General features: G+C 49.4%; 9 non-coding genes across 9 annotated transcripts; all 9 read left to right on the forward strand.

The window, feature by feature from the left end:
- The first annotated feature begins 1,869 nt into the window (after window positions 1-1,869).
- TRNAM-CAU (transfer RNA methionine (anticodon CAU)) lies at window positions 1,870-1,941 on the forward strand. Its single transcript has one exon. It is a non-coding gene; the product is annotated as a tRNA-Met (tRNA).
- A 2,422-nt stretch (window positions 1,942-4,363) lies between these two features.
- Window positions 4,364-4,435, forward strand: TRNAM-CAU (transfer RNA methionine (anticodon CAU)). Its single transcript has one exon. It is a non-coding gene; the product is annotated as a tRNA-Met (tRNA).
- Window positions 4,436-6,593: 2,158 nt separating this feature from the next.
- On the forward strand, window positions 6,594-6,665 carry TRNAM-CAU (transfer RNA methionine (anticodon CAU)). The gene has a single exon. It is a non-coding gene; the product is annotated as a tRNA-Met (tRNA).
- Window positions 6,666-9,790: 3,125 nt separating this feature from the next.
- On the forward strand, window positions 9,791-9,862 carry TRNAM-CAU (transfer RNA methionine (anticodon CAU)). The gene has a single exon. It is a non-coding gene; the product is annotated as a tRNA-Met (tRNA).
- A 1,185-nt stretch (window positions 9,863-11,047) lies between these two features.
- On the forward strand, window positions 11,048-11,119 carry TRNAM-CAU (transfer RNA methionine (anticodon CAU)). Its single transcript has one exon. It is a non-coding gene; the product is annotated as a tRNA-Met (tRNA).
- A 1,581-nt stretch (window positions 11,120-12,700) lies between these two features.
- Window positions 12,701-12,772, forward strand: TRNAG-UCC (transfer RNA glycine (anticodon UCC)). Its single transcript has one exon. It is a non-coding gene; the product is annotated as a tRNA-Gly (tRNA).
- A 1,185-nt stretch (window positions 12,773-13,957) lies between these two features.
- On the forward strand, window positions 13,958-14,029 carry TRNAG-UCC (transfer RNA glycine (anticodon UCC)). Its single transcript has one exon. It is a non-coding gene; the product is annotated as a tRNA-Gly (tRNA).
- A 4,557-nt stretch (window positions 14,030-18,586) lies between these two features.
- TRNAM-CAU (transfer RNA methionine (anticodon CAU)) lies at window positions 18,587-18,658 on the forward strand. Its single transcript has one exon. It is a non-coding gene; the product is annotated as a tRNA-Met (tRNA).
- A 1,185-nt stretch (window positions 18,659-19,843) lies between these two features.
- On the forward strand, window positions 19,844-19,915 carry TRNAM-CAU (transfer RNA methionine (anticodon CAU)). Its single transcript has one exon. It is a non-coding gene; the product is annotated as a tRNA-Met (tRNA).
- Window positions 19,916-20,462: the final 547 nt, after the last annotated feature.

Consider the following 20,462-nt stretch of genomic DNA (forward strand, 5'->3'; position numbering starts at 1 on the left):
TTTCAAATTATGTTTTTGTGTCATGGCATTAGGGCACAAAGAGCTGTAAGTGCCTGGATGCAATGTCATTCCTTGAACTTGCTGCCTCGTTCCACTCTTGCGCTAAATAGGAGAGGGTCCCAGCCCAGCCAACAAAATGTACTGTTCAATCAAACCAAACTTAAAACCAAGCTCCTTTTTTAAGGGGTCCCGGGGAAATGTTGGGCTGACCGGCAAGACCTCATGATGCGAACTGCTTCTGCGTCAAACGCAAGCTTTTTTCATTCCCAGCCAATGACTTATTCTTATTTCTAAGGGGCGCTCCATCAGATAGCCCAGACAGGCAGGCGTTGGTGGTATAGTGGTGAGCATAGCTGCCTTCCAAGCAGTTGACCTGGGTTCGATTCCCGGCCAACGCAGATCAAACCTTTAAATTGTTCAAAATGCATTTTTTGGAAATCAGACTCATGCTGAAAGCAAAGCTGACACACTTTTCGTGAAAATCAAAACCCCATCCAGGAAAGGTTCTTGCATCCTAGTTTCTGCAACTGTCTATCGGTGAGGGGATTGAAGCGAGCAGGGCTCCTGGCCCCTCCCCGACAAAATGCAATGTCATTCCTTGAACTTGCTGCCTCCTTCCACTCTTGCGCTAAATAGGAGAGGGTCCCAGCCCAGCCAACAAAATGTACTGTTCAATCAAACCAAACTTAAAACCAAGCTCCTTTTTTAAGGGGTCCCGGGGAAATGTTGGGTTGACCGGCAAGACCTCATGATGCAAACTGCTTCTGCGTCAAACGCAAGCTTTTTTCATTCCCAGCCAATGACTTATTCTTATTCTTATTCTTATTCTTATTCTAGAGAAATGAGGCCTGTCTGCAAAAGGCCATGGGATGGGAGTGCGTGGTTACAGGTTGTTTGGCTTTGTAAGGCCTACTGCCCGCTTCACTCGAAACTGGGTCTAGGGTTGTCGGTTTGTAGGCTGTAAAAGCCCAGAAAAGCTCTTGTTCTCCAACCAGCAGAGCGGCGCAGCGGAAGCGTGCTGGGCCCATAACCCAGAGGTCGATGGATCGAAACCATCCTCTGCTAAGTTTTTTCAAATTATGTTTTTGTGTCATGGCATTAGGGCACAAAGAGCTGTAAGTGCCTGGATGCAATGTCATTCCTTGAACTTGCTGCCTCGTTCCACTCTTGCGCTAAATAGGAGAGGGTCCCAGTCCAGCCAACAAAATGTACTGTTCAATCAAACCAAACTTAAAACCAAGCTCCTTTTTTAAGGGGTCCCGGGGAAATGTTGGGCTGACCGGCAAACCTTTAAATTGTTCAAAATGCATTTTTTGGAAATCAGACTCATGCTGAAAGCAAAGCTGACACACTTTTCGTGAAAATCAAAACCCCATCCAGGAAAGGTTCTTGCATCCTAGTTTCTGCAACTGTCTATCGGTGAGGGGATTGAAGCGAGCAGGGCTCCTGGCCCCTCCCCGACAAAATGCAATGTCATTCCTTGAACTTGCTGCCTCCTTCCACTCTTGCGCTAAATAGGAGAGGGTCCCAGCCCAGCCAACAAAATGTACTGTTCAATCAAACCAAACTTAAAACCAAGCTCCTTTTTTAAGGGGTCCCGGGGAAATGTTGGGCTGACCGGCAAGACCTCATGATGCGAACTGCTTCTGCGTCAAACGCAAGCTTTTTTCATTCCCAGCCAATGACTTATTCTTATTCTTATTCTTATTCTAGAGAAATGAGGCCTGTCTGCAAAAGGCCATGGGATGGGAGTGCGTGGTTACAGGTTGTTTGGCTTTGTAAGGCCTACTGCCCGCTTCACTCGAAACTGGGTCTAGGGTTGTCGGTTTGTAGGCTGTAAAAGCCCAGAAAAGCTCTTGTTCTCCAACCAGCAGAGTGGCGCAGCGGAAGCGTGCTGGGCCCATAACCCAGAGGTCGATGGATCGAAACCATCCTCTGCTAAGTTTTTTCAAATTATGTTTTTGTGTCATGGCATTAGGGCACAAAGAGCTGTAAGTGCCTGGATGCAATGTCATTCCTTGAACTTGCTGCCTCGTTCCACTCTTGCGCTAAATAGGAGAGGGTCCCAGTCCAGCCAACAAAATGTACTGTTCAATCAAACCAAACTTAAAACCAAGCTCCTTTTTTAAGGGGTCCCGGGGAAATGTTGGGCTGACCGGCAAGACCTCATGATGTGAACTGCTTCTGGGTCAAACGCAAGCTTTTTTCATTCCCAGCCAATGACTTATTCTTATTTCTAAGGGGCGCTCCATCACATAGCCCAGACAGGCAGGCGTTGGTGGTATAGTGGTGAGCATAGCTGCCTTCCAAGTAGTTGACCCGGGTTCGATTCCCTGCCAACTCAGATCAAATCTTTAAATTGTTCAAAATGCATTTTTGGGAAATCAGACTCATGCTGAAAGCAAAGCTGACACGCTTTTCGCGAAAATCAAAACCCCATCCAGGAAAGGTTCTTGCATCCTAGTTTCTGCAACTGTCTATCGGTGAGGGGATTGAAGCGAGCAGGGCTCCTGGCCCCGCCCTGACGAAGGCCTGACAAAGGCCTATTCGCCTTGCCCTAACGGGCAAAGGTCCCAGCAGGCCACCGAGCACAGCACCTCAGCCTATTAGAGTGAGGTTTCAGGATCTCTCTCATCCTGTAAACCAACATACTGAGGAAGGTGAAACGTGTGGCTGCGCTCCTCACATGCTGAAGCAGCAGCAGCCCTTTCCCTGAAGCAAAGTTCCTTCATTCCTCCCTCCCATAACCCTTAGCAGGGGATTTATGGTAATTGAGTTGAGTTTCCAAACTGGCCCTTCCTTCCTTCCTTCCTTCCCATATCTGCCAGCTCGAGAAGGCTTGTTATGTTGCACCTGGGAAGTAAAGTATCTATTTGCGAGAGAGAGAGAATGAGAGAGAGAGACAGAGAGAGAGAGACAGAGAGAGAAGGGGAAGGGGTGTTGGCAGTTAGGGTGTGAGCTAGAGAAATGAGGCCTGTCTGCAAAAGGCCATGGGATGGGAGTGCGTGGTTGCAGGTTGTTTGGCTTTGTAAGGCCTACTGCCCGCTTCACTCGAAACTGGGTCTAGGGTTGTCGGTTTGTAGGCTGTAAAAGCCCAGAAAAGCTCTTGTTCTCCAACCAGCAGAGTGGCGCAGCGGAAGCGTGCTGGGCCCATAACCCAGAGGTCGATGGATCGAAACCATTCTCTGCTAAGTTTTTTCAAATTATGTTTTTGTGTCATGGCATTAGGGCACAAAGAGCTGTAAGTGCCTGGATGCAATGTCATTCCTTGAACTTGCTGCCTCGTTCCACTCTTGCGCTAAATAGGAGAGGGTCCCAGCCCAGCCAACAAAATGTACTGTTCAATCAAACCAAACTTAAAACCAAGCTCCTTTTTTAAGGGGTCCCGGGGAAATGTTGGGCTGACCGGCAAGACCTCATGATGCGAACTGCTTCTGCGTCAAACGCAAGCTTTTTTCATTCCCAGCCAATGACTTATTCTTATTTCTAAGGGACGCTCCATCACATAGCCCAGACAGGCAGGCGTTGGTGGTATAGTGGTGAGCATAGCTGCCTTCCGAGCAGTTGTCCTGGGTTCGATTCCCGGCCAACGCAGATCAAATCTTTAAATTGTTCAAAATGCATTTTTGGGAAATCAGACTCATCCTGAAAGCAAAGCTGACACACTTTTTGCGAAAATCAAAACCCCATCCAGGAAAGGTTCTTGCATCCTAGTTTCCGCAACTGTCTATCGGTGAGGGGATTGAAGCGAGCAGGGCTCCTGGCCCCTCCCCGACAAAGCCCTGACGAAGGCCTATTCGCCTTGCCCTGACGGGCAAAGGTCCCAGCAGGCCACCGAGCACAGCACCTCAGCCTATTAGAGTGAGGTTTCAGGATCTCTCTCATCCTGTAAACCAACATACTGAGGAAGGTGAAACGTGTGGCTGCGCTCCTCACATGCTGAAGCAGCAGCAGCCCTTTCCCTGAAGCAAAGTTCCTTCATTCCTCCCTCCCATAACCCTTAGCAGGGGATTTATGGTAATTGAGTTGAGTTTCCAAACTGGCCCTTCCTTCCTTCCTTCCCATATCTGCCAGCTCGAGAAGGCTTGTTTTGTTGCACCTGGGAAGTAAAGTATCTATTTGCGAGAGAGAGAGAATGAGAGAGAGAGACAGAGAGAGAGACAGAGAGAGAAGGGGAAGGGGTGTTGGCAGTTAGGGTGTGAGCTAGAGAAATGAGGCCTGTCTGCAAAAGGCCATGGGATGGGAGTGCGTGGTTGCAGGTTGTTTGGCTTTGTAAGGCCTACTGCCCGCTTCACTCGAAACTGGGTCTAGGGTTGTCGGTTTGTAGGCTGTAAAAGCCCCGAAAAGCTCTCGTTCTCCAGCCAGCAGAGTGGCGCAGCGGAAGCGTGCTGGGCCCATAACCCAGAGGTCGATGGATCGAAACCATCCTCTGCTAAGTTTTTTCAAATTATGTTTTTGTGTCATGGCATTAGGGCACAAAGAGCTGTAAGTGCCTGGATACAATGTCATTCCTTGAACTTGCTGCCTCATTCCACTCTTGCGCTAAATAGGAGAGGGTCCCAGCCCAGCCAACAAAATGTACTGTTCAATCAAACCAAACTTAAAACCAAGCTCCTTTTTTAAGGGGTCCCGGGGAAATGTTGGGCTGACCGGCAAGACCTCATGATGCGAACTGCTTCTGCGTCAAACGCAAGCTTTTTTCATTCCCAGCCAATGACTTATTCTTATTTCTAAGGGGCGCTCCATCAGATAGCCCAGACAGGCAGGCGTTGGTGGTATAGTGGTGAGCATAGCTGCCTTCCAAGCAGTTGACCTGGGTTCGATTCCCGGCCAACGCAGATCAAACCTTTAAATTGTTCAAAATGCATTTTTTGGAAATCAGACTCATGCTGAAAGCAAAGCTGACACACTTTTCGTGAAAATCAAAACCCCATCCAGGAAAGGTTCTTGCATCCTAGTTTCTGCAACTGTCTATCGGTGAGCAGGGGATTTATGGTAATTGAGTTGAGTTTCCAAACTGGCCCTTCCTTCCTTCCTTCCTTCCCATATCTGCCAGCTCGAGAAGGCTTGTTATGTTGCACCTGGGAAGTAAAGTATCTATTTGCGAGAGAGAGAGAATGAGAGAGAGAGACAGAGAGAGAGAGACAGAGAGAGAAGGGGAAGGGGTGTTGGCAGTTAGGGTGTGAGCTAGAGAAATGAGGCCTGTCTGCAAAAGGCCATGGGATGGGAGTGCGTGGTTGCAGGTTGTTTGGCTTTGTAAGGCCTACTGCCCGCTTCACTCGAAACTGGGTCTAGGGTTGTCGGTTTGTAGGCTGTAAAAGCCCAGAAAAGCTCTTGTTCTCCAACCAGCAGAGTGGCGCAGCGGAAGCGTGCTGGGCCCATAACCCAGAGGTCGATGGATCGAAACCATTCTCTGCTAAGTTTTTTCAAATTATGTTTTTGTGTCATGGCATTAGGGCACAAAGAGCTGTAAGTGCCTGGATGCAATGTCATTCCTTGAACTTGCTGCCTCGTTCCACTCTTGCGCTAAATAGGAGAGGGTCCCAGCCCAGCCAACAAAATGTACTGTTCAATCAAACCAAACTTAAAACCAAGCTCCTTTTTTAAGGGGTCCCGGGGAAATGTTGGGCTGACCGGCAAGACCTCATGATGCGAACTGCTTCTGCGTCAAACGCAAGCTTTTTTCATTCCCAGCCAATGACTTATTCTTATTTCTAAGGGACGCTCCATCACATAGCCCAGACAGGCAGGCGTTGGTGGTATAGTGGTGAGCATAGCTGCCTTCCGAGCAGTTGTCCTGGGTTCGATTCCCGGCCAACGCAGATCAAATCTTTAAATTGTTCAAAATGCATTTTTGGGAAATCAGACTCATCCTGAAAGCAAAGCTGACACACTTTTCGCGAAAATCAAAACCCCATCCAGGAAAGGTTCTTGCATCCTAGTTTCCGCAACTGTCTATCGGTGAGGGGATTGAAGCGAGCAGGGCTCCTGGCCCCTCCCCGACAAAGCCCTGACGAAGGCCTATTCGCCTTGCCCTGACGGGCAAAGGTCCCAGCAGGCCACCGAGCACAGCACCTCAGCCTATTAGAGTGAGGTTTCAGGATCTCTCTCATCCTGTAAACCAACATACTGAGGAAGGTGAAACGTGTGGCTGCGCTCCTCACATGCTGAAGCAGCAGCAGCCCTTTCCCTGAAGCAAAGTTCCTTCATTCCTCCCTCCCATAACCCTTAGCAGGGGATTTATGGTAATTGAGTTGAGTTTCCAAACTGGCCCTTCCTTCCTTCCTTCCCATATCTGCCAGCTCGAGAAGGCTTGTTTTGTTGCACCTGGGAAGTAAAGTATCTATTTGCGAGAGAGAGAGAATGAGAGAGAGAGACAGAGAGAGAGAGACAGAGAGAGAAGGGGAAGGGGTGTTGGCAGTTAGGGTGTGAGCTAGAGAAATGAGGCCTGTCTGCAAAAGGCCATGGGATGGGAGTGCGTGGTTGCAGGTTGTTTGGCTTTGTAAGGCCTACTGCCCGCTTCACTCGAAACTGGGTCTAGGGTTGTCGGTTTGTAGGCTGTAAAAGCCCCGAAAAGCTCTCGTTCTCCAGCCAGCAGAGTGGCGCAGCGGAAGCGTGCTGGGCCCATAACCCAGAGGTCGATGGATCGAAACCATCCTCTGCTAAGTTTTTTCAAATTATGTTTTTGTGTCATGGCATTAGGGCACAAAGAGCTGTAAGTGCCTGGATACAATGTCATTCCTTGAACTTGCTGCCTCATTCCACTCTTGCGCTAAATAGGAGAGGGTCCCAGCCCAGCCAACAAAATGTACTGTTCAATCAAACCAAACTTAAAACCAAGCTCCTTTTTTAAGGGGTCCCGGAGAAATGTTGGGCTGACCGGCAAGACCTCATGATGCGAACTGCTTCTGCGTCAAACGCAAGCTTTTTTCATTCCCAGCCAATGACTTATTCTTATTTCTAAGGGGCGCTCCATCAGATAGCCCAGACAGGCAGGCGTTGGTGGTATAGTGGTGAGCATAGCTGCCTTCCAAGCAGTTGACCTGGGTTCGATTCCCGGCCAACGCAGATCAAACCTTTAAATTGTTCAAAATGCATTTTTTGGAAATCAGACTCATGCTGAAAGCAAAGCTGACACACTTTTCGTGAAAATCAAAACCCCATCCAGGAAAGGTTCTTGCATCCTAGTTTCTGCAACTGTCTATCGGTGAGGGGATTGAAGCGAGCAGGGCTCCTGGCCCCTCTCCGACAAAATGCAATGTCATTCCTTGAACTTGCTGCCTCCTTCCACTCTTGCGCTAAATAGGAGAGGGTCCCAGCCCAGCCAACAAAATGTACTGTTCAATCAAACCAAACTTAAAACCAAGCTCCTTTTTTAAGGGGTCCCGGGGAAATGTTGGGCTGACCGGCAAGACCTCATGATGCGAACTGCTTCTGCGTCAAACGCAAGCTTTTTTCATTCCCAGCCAATGACTTATTCTTATTCTTATTCTTATTCTAGAGAAATGAGGCCTGTCTGCAAAAGGCCATGGGATGGGAGTGCGTGGTTACAGGTTGTTTGGCTTTGTAAGGCCTACTGCCCGCTTCACTCGAAACTGGGTCTAGGGTTGTCGGTTTGTAGGCTGTAAAAGCCCAGAAAAGCTCTTGTTCTCCAACCAGCAGAGTGGCGCAGCGGAAGCGTGCTGGGCCCATAACCCAGAGGTCGATGGATAGAAACCATCCTCTGCTAAGTTTTTTCAAATTATGTTTTTGTGTCATGGCATTAGGGCACAAAGAGCTGTAAGTGCCTGGATGCAATGTCATTCCTTGAACTTGCTGCCTCGTTCCACTCTTGCGCTAAATAGGAGAGGGTCCCAGTCCAGCCAACAAAATGTACTGTTCAATCAAACCAAACTTAAAACCAAGCTCCTTTTTTAAGGGGTCCCGGGGAAATGTTGGGCTGACCGGCAAGACCTCATGATGTGAACTGCTTCTGGGTCAAACGCAAGCTTTTTTCATTCCCAGCCAATGACTTATTCTTATTTCTAAGGGGCGCTCCATCACATAGCCCAGACAGGCAGGCGTTGGTGGTATAGTGGTGAGCATAGCTGCCTTCCAAGCAGTTGACCCGGGTTCGATTCCCGGCCAACTCAGATCAAATCTTTAAATTGTTCAAAATGCATTTTTGGGAAATCAGACTCATGCTGAAAGCAAAGCTGACACACTTTTCGCGAAAATCAAAACCCCATCCAGGAAAGGTTCTTGCATCCTAGTTTCTGCAACTGTCTATCGGTGAGGGGATTGAAGCGAGCAGGGCTCCTGGCCCCTCCCCGACAAAGCCCTGACGAAGGCCTGACAAAGGCCTATTCGCCTTGCCCTGACGGGCAAAGGTCCCAGCAGGCCACCGAGCACAGCACCTCAGCCTATTAGAGTGAGGTTTCAGGATCTCTCTCATCCTGTAAACCAACATACTGAGGAAGGTGAAACGTGTGGCTGCGCTCCTCACATGCTGAAGCAGCAGCAGCCCTTTCCCTGAAGCAAAGTTCCTTCATTCCTCCCCCCCATAACCCTTAGCAGGGGATTTATGGTAATTGAGTTGAGTTTCCAAACTGGCCCTTCCTTCCTTCCTTCCCATATCTGCCAGCTCGAGAAGGCTTGTTTTATTGCACCTGGGAAGTAAAGTATCTACTTGCGAGAGAGAGAGAATGAGAGAGAGAGACAGAGAGAGAGAGACAGAGAGAGAAGGGGAAGGGGTGTTGGCAGTTAGGTTGTGAGCTAGAGAAATGAGGCCTGTCTGCAAAAGGCCATGGGATGGGAGTGCGTGGTTGCAATTTGTTTGGCTTTGTAAGGCCTACTGCCCGCTTCACTCGAAACTGGGTCTAGGGTTGTCGGTTTGTAGGCTGTAAAAGCCCAGAAAAGCTCTTGTTCTCCAACCAGCAGAGCGGCGCAGTGGAAGCGTGCTGGGCCCATAACCCAGAGGTCGATGGATCGAAACCATCCTCTGCTAAGTTTTTTCAAATTATGTTTTTGTGTCATGGCATTAGGGCACAAAGAGCTGTAAGTGCCTGGATGCAATGTCATTCCTTGAACTTGCTGCCTCGTTCCACTCTTGCGCTAAATAGGAGAGGGTCCCAGTCCAGCCAACAAAATGTACTGTTCAATCAAACCAAACTTAAAACCAAGCTCCTTTTTTAAGGGGTCCCGGGGAAATGTTGGGCTGACCGGCAAACCTTTAAATTGTTCAAAATGCATTTTTTGGAAATCAGACTCATGCTGAAAGCAAAGCTGACACACTTTTCGTGAAAATCAAAACCCCATCCAGGAAAGGTTCTTGCATCCTAGTTTCTGCAACTGTCTATCGGTGAGGGGATTGAAGCGAGCAGGGCTCCTGGCCCCTCCCCGACAAAATGCAATGTCATTCCTTGAACTTGCTGCCTCCTTCCACTCTTGCGCTAAATAGGAGAGGGTCCCAGCCCAGCCAACAAAATGTACTGTTCAATCAAACCAAACTTAAAACCAAGCTCCTTTTTTAAGGGGTCCCGGGGAAATGTTGGGCTGACCGGCAAGACCTCATGATGCGAACTGCTTCTGCGTCAAACGCAAGCTTTTTTCATTCCCAGCCAATGACTTATTCTTATTCTTATTCTTATTCTAGAGAAATGAGGCCTGTCTGCAAAAGGCCATGGGATGGGAGTGCGTGGTTACAGGTTGTTTGGCTTTGTAAGGCCTACTGCCCGCTTCACTCGAAACTGGGTCTAGGGTTGTCGGTTTGTAGGCTGTAAAAGCCCAGAAAAGCTCTTGTTCTCCAACCAGCAGAGTGGCGCAGCGGAAGCGTGCTGGGCCCATAACCCAGAGGTCGATGGATCGAAACCATCCTCTGCTAAGTTTTTTCAAATTATGTTTTTGTGTCATGGCATTAGGGCACAAAGAGCTGTAAGTGCCTGGATGCAATGTCATTCCTTGAACTTGCTGCCTCGTTCCACTCTTGCGCTAAATAGGAGAGGGTCCCAGTCCAGCCAACAAAATGTACTGTTCAATCAAACCAAACTTAAAACCAAGCTCCTTTTTTAAGGGGTCCCGGGGAAATGTTGGGCTGACCGGCAAGACCTCATGATGTGAACTGCTTCTGGGTCAAACGCAAGCTTTTTTCATTCCCAGCCAATGACTTATTCTTATTTCTAAGGGGCGCTCCATCACATAGCCCAGACAGGCAGGCGTTGGTGGTATAGTGGTGAGCATAGCTGCCTTCCAAGTAGTTGACCCGGGTTCGATTCCCTGCCAACTCAGATCAAATCTTTAAATTGTTCAAAATGCATTTTTGGGAAATCAGACTCATGCTGAAAGCAAAGCTGACACACTTTTCGCGAAAATCAAAACCCCATCCAGGAAAGGTTCTTGCATCCTAGTTTCTGCAACTGTCTATCGGTGAGGGGATTGAAGCGAGCAGGGCTCCTGGCCCCTCCCCGACAAAGCCCTGACGAAGGCCTGACAAAGGCCTATTCGCCTTGCCCTGACGGGCAAAGGTCCCAGCAGGCCACCGAGCACAGCACCTCAGCCTATTAGAGTGAGGTTTCAGGATCTCTCTCATCCTGTAAACCAACATACTGAGGAAGGTGAAACGTGTGGCTGCGCTCCTCACATGCTGAAGCAGCAGCAGCCCTTTCCCTGAAGCAAAGTTCCTTCATTCCTCCCCCCCATAACCCTTAGCAGGGGATTTATGGTAATTGAGTTGAGTTTCCAAACTGGCCCTTCCTTCTTTCCTTCCCATATCTGCCAGCTCGAGAAGGCTTGTTTTATTGCACCTGGGAAGTAAAGTATCTACTTGCGAGAGAGAGAGAATGAGAGAGAGAGACAGAGAGAGAGAGACAGAGAGAGAAGGGGAAGGGGTGTTGGCAGTTAGGGTGTGAGCTAGAGAAATGAGGCCTGTCTGCAAAAGGCCATGGGATGGGAGTGCGTGGTTGCAGTTTGTTTGGCTTTGTAAGGCCTACTGCCCGCTTCACTCGAAACTGGGTCTAGGGTTGTCGGTTTGTAGGCTGTAAAAGCCCAGAAAAGGTCTTGTTCTCCAACCAGCAGAGTGGCGCAGCGGAAGCGTGCTGGGCCCATAACCCAGAGGTCGATGGATCGAAACCATCCTCTGCTAAGTTTTTTCAAATTATGTTTTTGTGTCATGGCATTAGGGCACAAAGAGCTGTAAGTGCCTGGATGCAATGTCATTCCTTGAACTTGCTGCCTCGTTCCACTCTTGCGCTAAATAGGAGAGGGTCCCAGCCCAGCCAACAAAATGTACTGTTCAATCAAACCAAACTTAAAACCAAGCTCCTTTTTTAAGGGGTCCCGGGGAAATGTTGGGCTGACCGGCAAGACCTCATGATGCGAACTGCTTCTGCGTCAAACGCAAGCTTTTTTCATTCCCAGCCAATGACTTATTCTTATTTCTAAGGGGCGCTCCATCACATATCCCAGACAGGCAGGCGTTGGTGGTATAGTGGTGAGCATAGCTGCCTTCCAAGCAGTTGACCTGGGTTCGATTCCCGGCCAACCCAGATCAAATCTTTAAATTGTTCAAAATGCATTTTTGGGAAATCAGACTCATGCTGAAAGCAAAGCTGACACGCTTTTCGCGAAAATCAAAACCCCATCCAGGAAAGGTTCTTGCATCCTAGTTTCTGCAACTGTCTATCGGTGAGGGGATTGAAGCGAGCAGGGCTCCTGGCCCCGCCCTGACGAAGGCCTGACAAAGGTCTATTCGCCTTGCCCTGACGGGCAAAGGTCCCAGCAGGCCACCGAGCACAGCACCTCAGCCTATTAGAGTGAGGTTTCAGGATCTCTCTCATCCTGTAAACCAACATACTGAGGAAGGTGAAACGTGTGGCTGCGCTCCTCACATGCTGAAGCAGCAGCAGCCCTTTCCCTGAAGCAAAGTTCCTTCATTCCTCCCTCCCATAACCCTTAGCAGGGGATTTATGGTAATTGAGTTGAGTTTCCAAACTGGCCCTTCCTTCCTTCCTTCCTTCCCATATCTGCCAGCTCGAGAAGGCTTGTTTTGTTGCACCTGGGAAGTAAAGTATCTATTTGCGAGAGAGAGAGAATGAGAGAGAGAGACAGAGAGAGAGAGACAGAGAGAGAAGGGGAAGGGGTGTTGGCAGTTAGGGTGTGAGCTAGAGAAATGAGGCCTGTCTGCAAAAGGCCATGGGATGGGAGTGCGTGGTTGCAGGTTGTTTGGCTTTGTAAGGCCTACTGCCCGCTTCACTCGAAACTGGGTCTAGGGTTGTCGGTTTGTAGGCTGTAAAAGCCCCGAAAAGCTCTCGTTCTCCAGCCAGCAGAGTGACGCAGCGGAAGCGTGCTGGGCCCATAACCCAGAGGTCGATGGATCGAAACCATCCTCTGCTAAGTTTTTTCAAATTATGTTTTTGTGTCATGGCATTAGGGCACAAAGAGCTGTAAGTGCCTGGATGCAATGTCATTCCTTGAACTTGCTGCCTCGTTCCACTCTTGCGCTAAATAGGAGAGGGTCCCAGCCCAGCCAACAAAATGTACTGTTCAATCAAACCAAACTTAAAACCAAGCTCCTTTTTTAAGGGGTCCCGGGGAAATGTTGGGCTGACCGGCAAGACCTCATGATGCGAACTGCTTCTGCGTCAAACGCAAGCTTTTTTCATTCCCAGCCATTGACTTATTCTTATTTCTAAGGGGCGCTCCATCAGATAGCCCAGACAGGCAGGCGTTGGTGGTATAGTGGTGAGCATAGCTGCCTTCCAAGCAGTTGACCCGGGTTCGATTCCCGGCCAACGCAGATCAAATCTTTAAATTATTCAAAATGCATTTTTTGGAAATCAGACTCATGCTGAAAGCAAAGCTGACACACTTTTCGTGAAAATCAAAACCCCATCCAGGAAAGGTTCTTGCATCCTAGTTTCTGCAACTGTCTATCGGTGAGGGGATTGAAGCGAGCAGGGCTCCTGGCCCCTCCCCGACAAAGCCCTGACGAAGGCCTGACAAAGGCCTATTCGCCTTGCCCTGACGGGCAAAGGTCCCAGCAGGCCACCGAGCACAGCACCTCAGCCTATTAGAGTGAGGTTTCAGGATCTCTCTCATCCTGTAAACCAACATACTGAGGAAGGTGAAACGTGTGGCTGCGCTCCTCACATGCTGAAGCAGCAGCAGCCCTTTCCCTGAAGCAAAGTTCCTTCATTCCTCCCTCCCATAACCCTTAGCAGGGGATTTATGGTAATTGAGTTGAGTTTCCAAACTGGCCCTTCCTTCCTTCCTTCCCATATCTGCCAGCTCGAGAAGGCTTGTTTTGTTGCACCTGGGAAGTAAAGTATCTATTTGCGAGAGAGAGAGAATGAGAGAGAGAGACAGAGAGAGAGAGACAGAGAGAGAAGGGGAAGGGGTGTTGGCAGTTAGGGTGTGAGCTAGAGAAATGAGGCCTGTCTGCAAAAGGCCATGGGATGGGAGTACGTGGTTGCAGGTTGTTTGGCTTTGTAAGGCCTACTGCCCGCTTCACTCGAAACTGGGTCTAGGGTTGTCGGTTTGTAGGCTGTAAAAGCCCAGAAAAGCTCTTGTTCTCCAACCAGCAGAGTGGCGCAGCGGAAGCGTGCTGGGCCCATAACCCAGAGGTCGATGGATCAAAACCATCCTCTGCTAAGTTTTTTCAAATTATGTTTTTGTGTCATGGCATTAGGGCACAAAGAGCTGTAAGTGCCTGGATGCAATGTCATTCCTTGAACTTGCTGCCTCGTTCCACTCTTGCGCTAAATAGGAGAGGGTCCCAGCCCAGCCAACAAAATGTACTGTTCAATCAAACCAAACTTAAAACCAAGCTCCTTTTTTAAGGGGTCCCGGGGAAATGTTGGGCTAACCGGCAAGACCTCATGATGCGAACTGCTTCTGCGTCAAACGCAAGCTTTTTTCATTCCCAGCCAATGACTTATTCTTATTTCTAAGGGGCGCTCCATCAGATAGTCCAGACAGGCAGGCGTTGGTGGTATAGTGGTGAGCATAGCTGCCTTCCAAGCAGTTGACCCGGGTTCGATTCCCGGCCAACGCAGATCAAATCTTTAAATTGTTCAAAATGCATTTTTTGGAAATCAGACTCATGCTGAAAGCAAAGCTGACACACTTTTCGTGAAAATCAAAACCCCATCCAGGAAAGGTTCTTGCATCCTAGTTTCTGCAACTGTCTATCGGTGAGGGGATTGAAGCGAGCAGGGCTCCTGGCCCCTCCCCGACAAAGCCCTGACGAAGGCCTGACAAAGGCCTATTCGCCTTGCCCTGACGGGCAAAGGTCCCAGCAGGCCTCCGAGCACAGCACCTCAGCCTATTAGAGTGAGGTTTCAGGATCTCTCTCATCCTGTAAACCAACATACTGAGGAAGGTGAAACGTGTGGCTGCGCTCCTCACATGCTGAAGCAGCAGCAGCCCTTTCCCTGAAGCAAAGTTCCTTCATTCCTCCCTCCCATAACCCTTAGCAGGGGATTTATGGTAATTGAGTTGAGTTTCCAAACTGGCCCTTCCTTCCTTCCTTCCCATATCTGCCAGCTCGAGAAGGCTTGTTTTGTTGCACCTGGGAAGTAAAGTATCTATTTGCGAGAGAGAGAGAATGAGAGAGAGAGACAGAGAGAGAGAGACAGAGAGAGAAGGGGAAGGGGTGTTGGCAGTTAGGGTGTGAGCTAGAGAAATGAGGCCTGTCTGCAAAAGGCCATGGGATGGGAGTGCGTGGTTGCAGGTTGTTTGGCTTTGTAAGGCCTACTGCCCGCTTCACTCGAAACTGGGTCTAGGGTTGTCGGTTTGTAGGCTGTAAAAGCACAGAAACGCTCTTGTTCTCCAACCAGCAGAGTGGCGCAGCGGAAGCGTGCTGGGCCCATAACCCAGAAGTCGATGGATCGAAACCATCCTCTGCTAAGTTTTTTCAAATTATGTTTTTGTGTCATGGCATTAGGGCACAAAGAGCTGTAAGTGCCTGGATGCAATGTCATTCCTTGAACTTGCTGCCTCGTTCCACTCTTGCGCTAAATAGGAGAGGGTCCCAGCCCAGCCAACAAAATGTACTGTTCAATCAAACCAAACTTAAAACCAAGCTCCTTTTTTAAGGGGTCCCGGGGAAATGTTGGGCTGACCGGCAAGACCTCATGACGCGAACTGCTTCTGCGTCAAACGCAAGCTTTTTTCATTCCCAGCCAATGACTTATTCTTATTTCTAAGGGGCGCTCCATCAGATAGCCCAGACAGGCAGGCGTTGGTGGTATAGTGGTGAGCATAGCTGCCTTCCAAGCAGTTGACCCGGGTTCGATTCCATTCCCGGCCAACGCAGATCAAATCTTTAAATTGTTCAAAATGCATTTTTTGGAAATCAGACTCATGCTGAAAGCAAAGCTGACACACTTTTCGTGAAAATCAAAACCCCATCCAGGAAAGGTTCTTGCATCCTAGTTTCTGCAACTGTCTATCGGTGAGGGGATTGAAGCGAGCAGGGCTCCTGGCCCCTCCCCGACAAAGCCCTGACGAAGGCCTGACAAAGGCCTATTCGCCTTGCCCTGACGGGCAAAGGTCCCAGCAGGCCACCGAGCACAGCACCTCAGCCTATTAGAGTGAGGTTTCAGGATCTCTCTCATCCTGTAAACCAACATACTGAGGAAGGTGAAACGTGTGGCTGCGCTCCTCACATGCTGAAGCAGCAGCAGCCCTTTCCCTGAAGCAAAGTTCCTTCATTCCTCCCTCCCATAACCCTTAGCAGGGGATTTATGGTAATTGAGTTGAGTTTCCAAACTGGCCCTTCCTTCCTTCCTTCCCATATCTGCCAGCTCGAGAAGGCTTGTTTTGTTGCACCTGGGAAGTAAAGTATCTATTTGCGAGAGAGAGAGAATGAGAGAGAGAGACAGAGAGAGAGAGACAGAGAAAGAAGGGGAAGGGGTGTTGGCAGTTAGGGTGTGAGCTAGAGAAATGAGGCCTGTCTGCAAAAGGCCATGGGATGGGAGTGCGTGGTTGCAGGTTGTTTGGCTTTGTAAGGCCTACTGCCCGCTTCACTCGAAACTGGGTCTATGGTTGTCGGTTTGTAGGCTGTAAAAGCCCAGAAAAGCTCTTGTCTCCAACCAGCAGAGTGGCGCAGCGGAAGCGTGCTGGGCCCATAACCCAGAGGTCGATGAATCGAAACCGTCCTCTGCTAAGTTTTTTCAAATTATGTTTTTGTGTCATGGCATTAGGGCACAAAGAGCTGTAAGTGCCTGGATGCAATGTCATTCCTTGAACTTGCTGCCTCGTTCCACTCTTGCGCTAAATAGGAGAGGGTCCCAGCCCAGCCAACAAAATGTACTGTTCAATCAAACCAAACTTAAAACCAAGCTCCTTTTTTAAGGGGTCCCGGGGAAATGTTGGGCTGACCGGCAAGACCTCATGACGCGAACTGCTTCTGCGTCAAACGCAAGCTTTTTTCATTCCCAGCCAATGACTTATTCTTATTTCTAAGGGGCGCTCCATCAGATAGCCCAGACAGGCAGGCGTTGGTGGTATAGTGGTGAGCATAGCTGCCTTCCAAGCAGTTGACCCGGGTTCGATTCCTGGCCAACGCAGATCAAATCTTTAAATTGTTCAAAATGCATTTTTTGGAAATCAGACTCATGCTGAAAGCAAAGCTGACACACTTTTCGTGAAAATCAAAACCCCATCCAGGAAAGGTTCTTGCATCCTAGTTTCTGCAACTGTCTATCGGTGAGGGGATTGAAGCGAGCAGGGCTCCTGGCCCCTCCCCGACAAAGCCCTGACGAAGGCCTGACAAAGGCCTATTCGCCTTGCCCTGACGGGCAAAGGTCCCAGCAGGCCACCGAGCACAGCACCTCAGCCTATTAGAGTGAGGTTTCAGGATCTCTCTCATCCTGTAAACCAACATACTGAGGAAGGTGAAACGTGTGGCTGCGCTCCTCACATGCTGAAGCAGCAGCAGCCCTTTCCCTGAAGCAAAGTTCCTTCATTCCTCCCTCCCATAACCCTTAGCAGGGGATTTATGGTAATTGAGTTGAGTTTCCAAACTGGCCCTTCCTTCCTTCCTTCCCATATCTGCCAGCTCGAGAAGGCTTGTTTTGTTGCACCTGGGAAGTAAAGTATCTATTTGCGAGAGAGAGAGAATGAGAGAGAGAGACAGGGAGAGAGAGACAGAGAGAGAAGGGGAAGGGGTGTTGGCAGTTAGGGTGTGAGCTAGAGAAATGAGGCCTGTCTGCAAAAGGCCATGGGATGGGAGTGCGTGGTTGCAGGTTGTTTGGCTTTGTAAGGCCTACTGCCCGCTTCACTCGAAACTGGGTCTAGGGTTGTCAGTTTGTAGGCTGTAAAAGCCCAGAAAAGCTCTTGTTCTCCAACCAGCAGAGTGGCGCAGCGGAAGCGTGCTGGGCCCATAACCCAGAGGTCGATGGATCGAAACCATCCTCTGGTAAGTTTTTTCAAATTATGTTTTTGTGTCATGGCATTAGGGCACAAAGAGCTGTAAGTGCCTGGATGCAATGTCATTCCTTGAACTTGCTGCCTCGTTCCACTCTTGCGCTAAATAGGAGAGGGTCCCAGCCCAGCCAACAAAATGTACTGTTCAATCAAACCAAACTTAAAACCAAGCTCCTTTTTTAAGGGGTCCCGGGGAAATGTTGGGCTGACCGGCAAGACCTCATGATGCGAACTGCTTCTGCGTCAAACGCAAGCTTTTTTTATTCCCAGCCAATGACTTATTCTTATTTCTAAGGGGCGCTCCATCAGATAGCCCAGACAGGCAGGCGTTGGTGGTATAGTGGTGAGCATAGCTGCCTTCCAAGCAGTTGACCCGGGTTCCATTCCCGGCCAACGCAGATCAAATCTTTAAATTGTTCAAAATGCATTTTTTGGAAATCAGACTCATGCTGAAAGCAAAGCTGACACACTTTTCGTGAAAATCAAAACCCCATCCAGGAAAGGTTCTTGCATCCTAGTTTCTGCAACTGTCTATCGGTGAGGGGATTGAAGCGAGCAGGGCTCCTGGCCCCTCCCCGACAAAGCCCTGACGAAGGTCTGACAAAGGCCTATTCGCCTTGCCCTGACGGGCAAAGGTCCCAGCAGGCCACCGAGCACAGCACCTCAGCCTATTAGAGTGAGGTTTCAGGATCTCTCTCATCCTGTAAACCAACATACTGAGGAAGGTGAAACGTGTGGCTGCGCTCCTCACATGCTGAAGCAGCAGCAGCCCTTTCCCTGAAGCAAAGTTCCTTCATTCCTCCCTCCCATAACCCTTAGCAGGGAATTTATGGTAATTGAGTTGAGTTTCCAAACTGGCCCTTCCTTCCTTCCTTCCCATATCTGCCAGCTCGAGAAGGCTTGTTTTGTTGCACCTGGGAAGTAAAGTATCTATTTGCGAGAGAGAGAGAATTAGAGAGAGAGACAGAGAGAGAGAGACAGAGAGAGAAGGGGAAGGGGTGTTGGCAGTTAGGGTGTGAGCTAGAGAAATGAGGCCTGTCTGCAAAAGGCCATGGGATGGGAGTGCGTGGTTGCAGGTTGTTTGGCTTTGTAAGGCCTACTGCCCGCTTCACTCGAAACTGGGTCTAGGGTTGTTGGTTTGTAGGCTGTAAAAGCCCCGAAAAGCTCTCGTTCTCCAGCCAGCAGAGTGGCGCAGCGGAAGCGTGCTGGGCCCATAACCCAGAGGTCGATGGATCGAAACCATCCTCTGCTAAGTTTTTTCAAATTATGTTTTTGTGTCATGGCATTAGGGCACAAAGAGCTGTAAGTGCCTGGATGCAATGTCATTCCTTGAACTTGCTGCCTCGTTCCACTCTTGCGCTAAATAGGAGAGGGTCCCAGCCCAGCCAACAAAATGTACTGTTCAATGAAACCAAACTTAAAACCAAGCTCCTTTTTTAAGGGGTCCCGGGGAAATGTTGGGCTGACCGGCAAGACCTCATGATGCGAACTGCTTCTGCGTCAAACGCAAGCTTTTTTTATTCCCAGCCAATGACTTATTCTTATTTCTAAGGGGCGCTCCATCAGATAGCCCAGACAGGCAGGCGTTGGTGGTATAGTGGTGAGCATAGCTGCCTTCCAAGCAGTTGACCCGGGTTCCATTCCCGGCCAACGCAGATCAAATCTTTAAATTGTTCAAAATGCATTTTTTGGAAATCAGACTCATGCTGAAAGCAAAGCTGACACACTTTTCGTGAAAATCAAAACCCCATCCAGGAAAGGTTCTTGCATCCTAGTTTCTGCAACTGTCTATCGGTGAGGGGATTGAAGCGAGCAGGGCTCCTGGCCCCTCCCCGACAAAGCCCTGACGAAGGTCTGACAAAGGCCTATTCGCCTTGCCCTGACGGGCAAAGGTCCCAGCAGGCCACCGAGCACAGCACCTCAGCCTATTAGAGTGAGGTTTCAGGATCTCTCTCATCCTATAAACCAACATACTGAGGAAGGTGAAACGTGTGGCTGCGCTCCTCACATGCTGAAGCAGCAGCAGCCCTTTCCCTGAAGCAAAGTTCCTTCATTCCTCCCTCCCATAACCCTTAGCAGGGGATTTATGGTAATTGAGTTGAGTTTCCAAACTGGCCCTTCCTTCCTTCCTTCCCATATCTGCCAGCTCGAGAAGGCTTGTTTTGTTGCACCTGGGAAGTAAAGTATCTATTTGCGAGAGAGAGAGAATGAGAGAGAGAGACAGAGAGAGAGAGACAGAGAGAGAAGGGGAAGGGGTGTTGGCAGTTAGGGTGTGAGCTAGAGAAATGAGGCCTGTCTGCAAAAGGCCATGGGATGGGAGTGCGTGGTTGCAGGTTGTTTGGCTTTGTAAGGCCTACTGCCCGCTTCACTCGAAACTGGGTCTAGGGTTGTCGGTTTGTAGGCTGTAAAAGCCCCGAAAAGCTCTCGTTCTCCAGCCAGCAGGGTGGCGCAGCGGAAGCGTGCTGGGCCCATAACCCAGAGGTCGATGGATCGAAACCATCCTCTGCTAAGTTTTTTCAAATTATGTTTTTGTGTCATGGCATTAGGGCACAAAGAGCTGTAAGTGCCTGGATGCAATGTCATTCCTTGAACTTGCTGCCTCGTTCCACTCTTGCGCTAAATAGGAGAGGGTCCCAGCCCAGCCAACAAAATGTACTGTTCAATGAAACCAAACTTAAAACCAAGCTCCTTTTTTAAGGGGTCCCGGGGAAATGTTGGGCTGACCGGCAAGACCTCATGATGCGAACTGCTTCTGCGTCAAACGCAAGCTTTTTTTATTCCCAGCCAATGACTTATTCTTATTTCTAAGGGGCGCTCCATCAGAAAGCCCAGACAGGCAGGCGTTGGTGGTATAGTGGTGAGCATAGCTGCCTTCCAAGCAGTTGACCCGGGTTCCATTCCCGGCCAACGCAGATCAAATCTTTAAATTGTTCAAAATGCATTTTTTGGAAATCAGACTCATGCTGAAAGCAAAGCTGACACACTTTTCGTGAAAATCAAAACCCCATCCAGGAAAGGTTCTTGCATCCTAGTTTCTGCAACTGTCTATCGGTGAG

The sequence above is a fragment of the Ambystoma mexicanum genome, chromosome 6q (assembly GCF_040938575.1).
Source record: "Ambystoma mexicanum isolate Mex_15411 chromosome 6q, UKY_AmexF1_1, whole genome shotgun sequence".
Lineage (NCBI taxonomy): Eukaryota > Metazoa > Chordata > Amphibia > Caudata > Ambystomatidae > Ambystoma > Ambystoma mexicanum.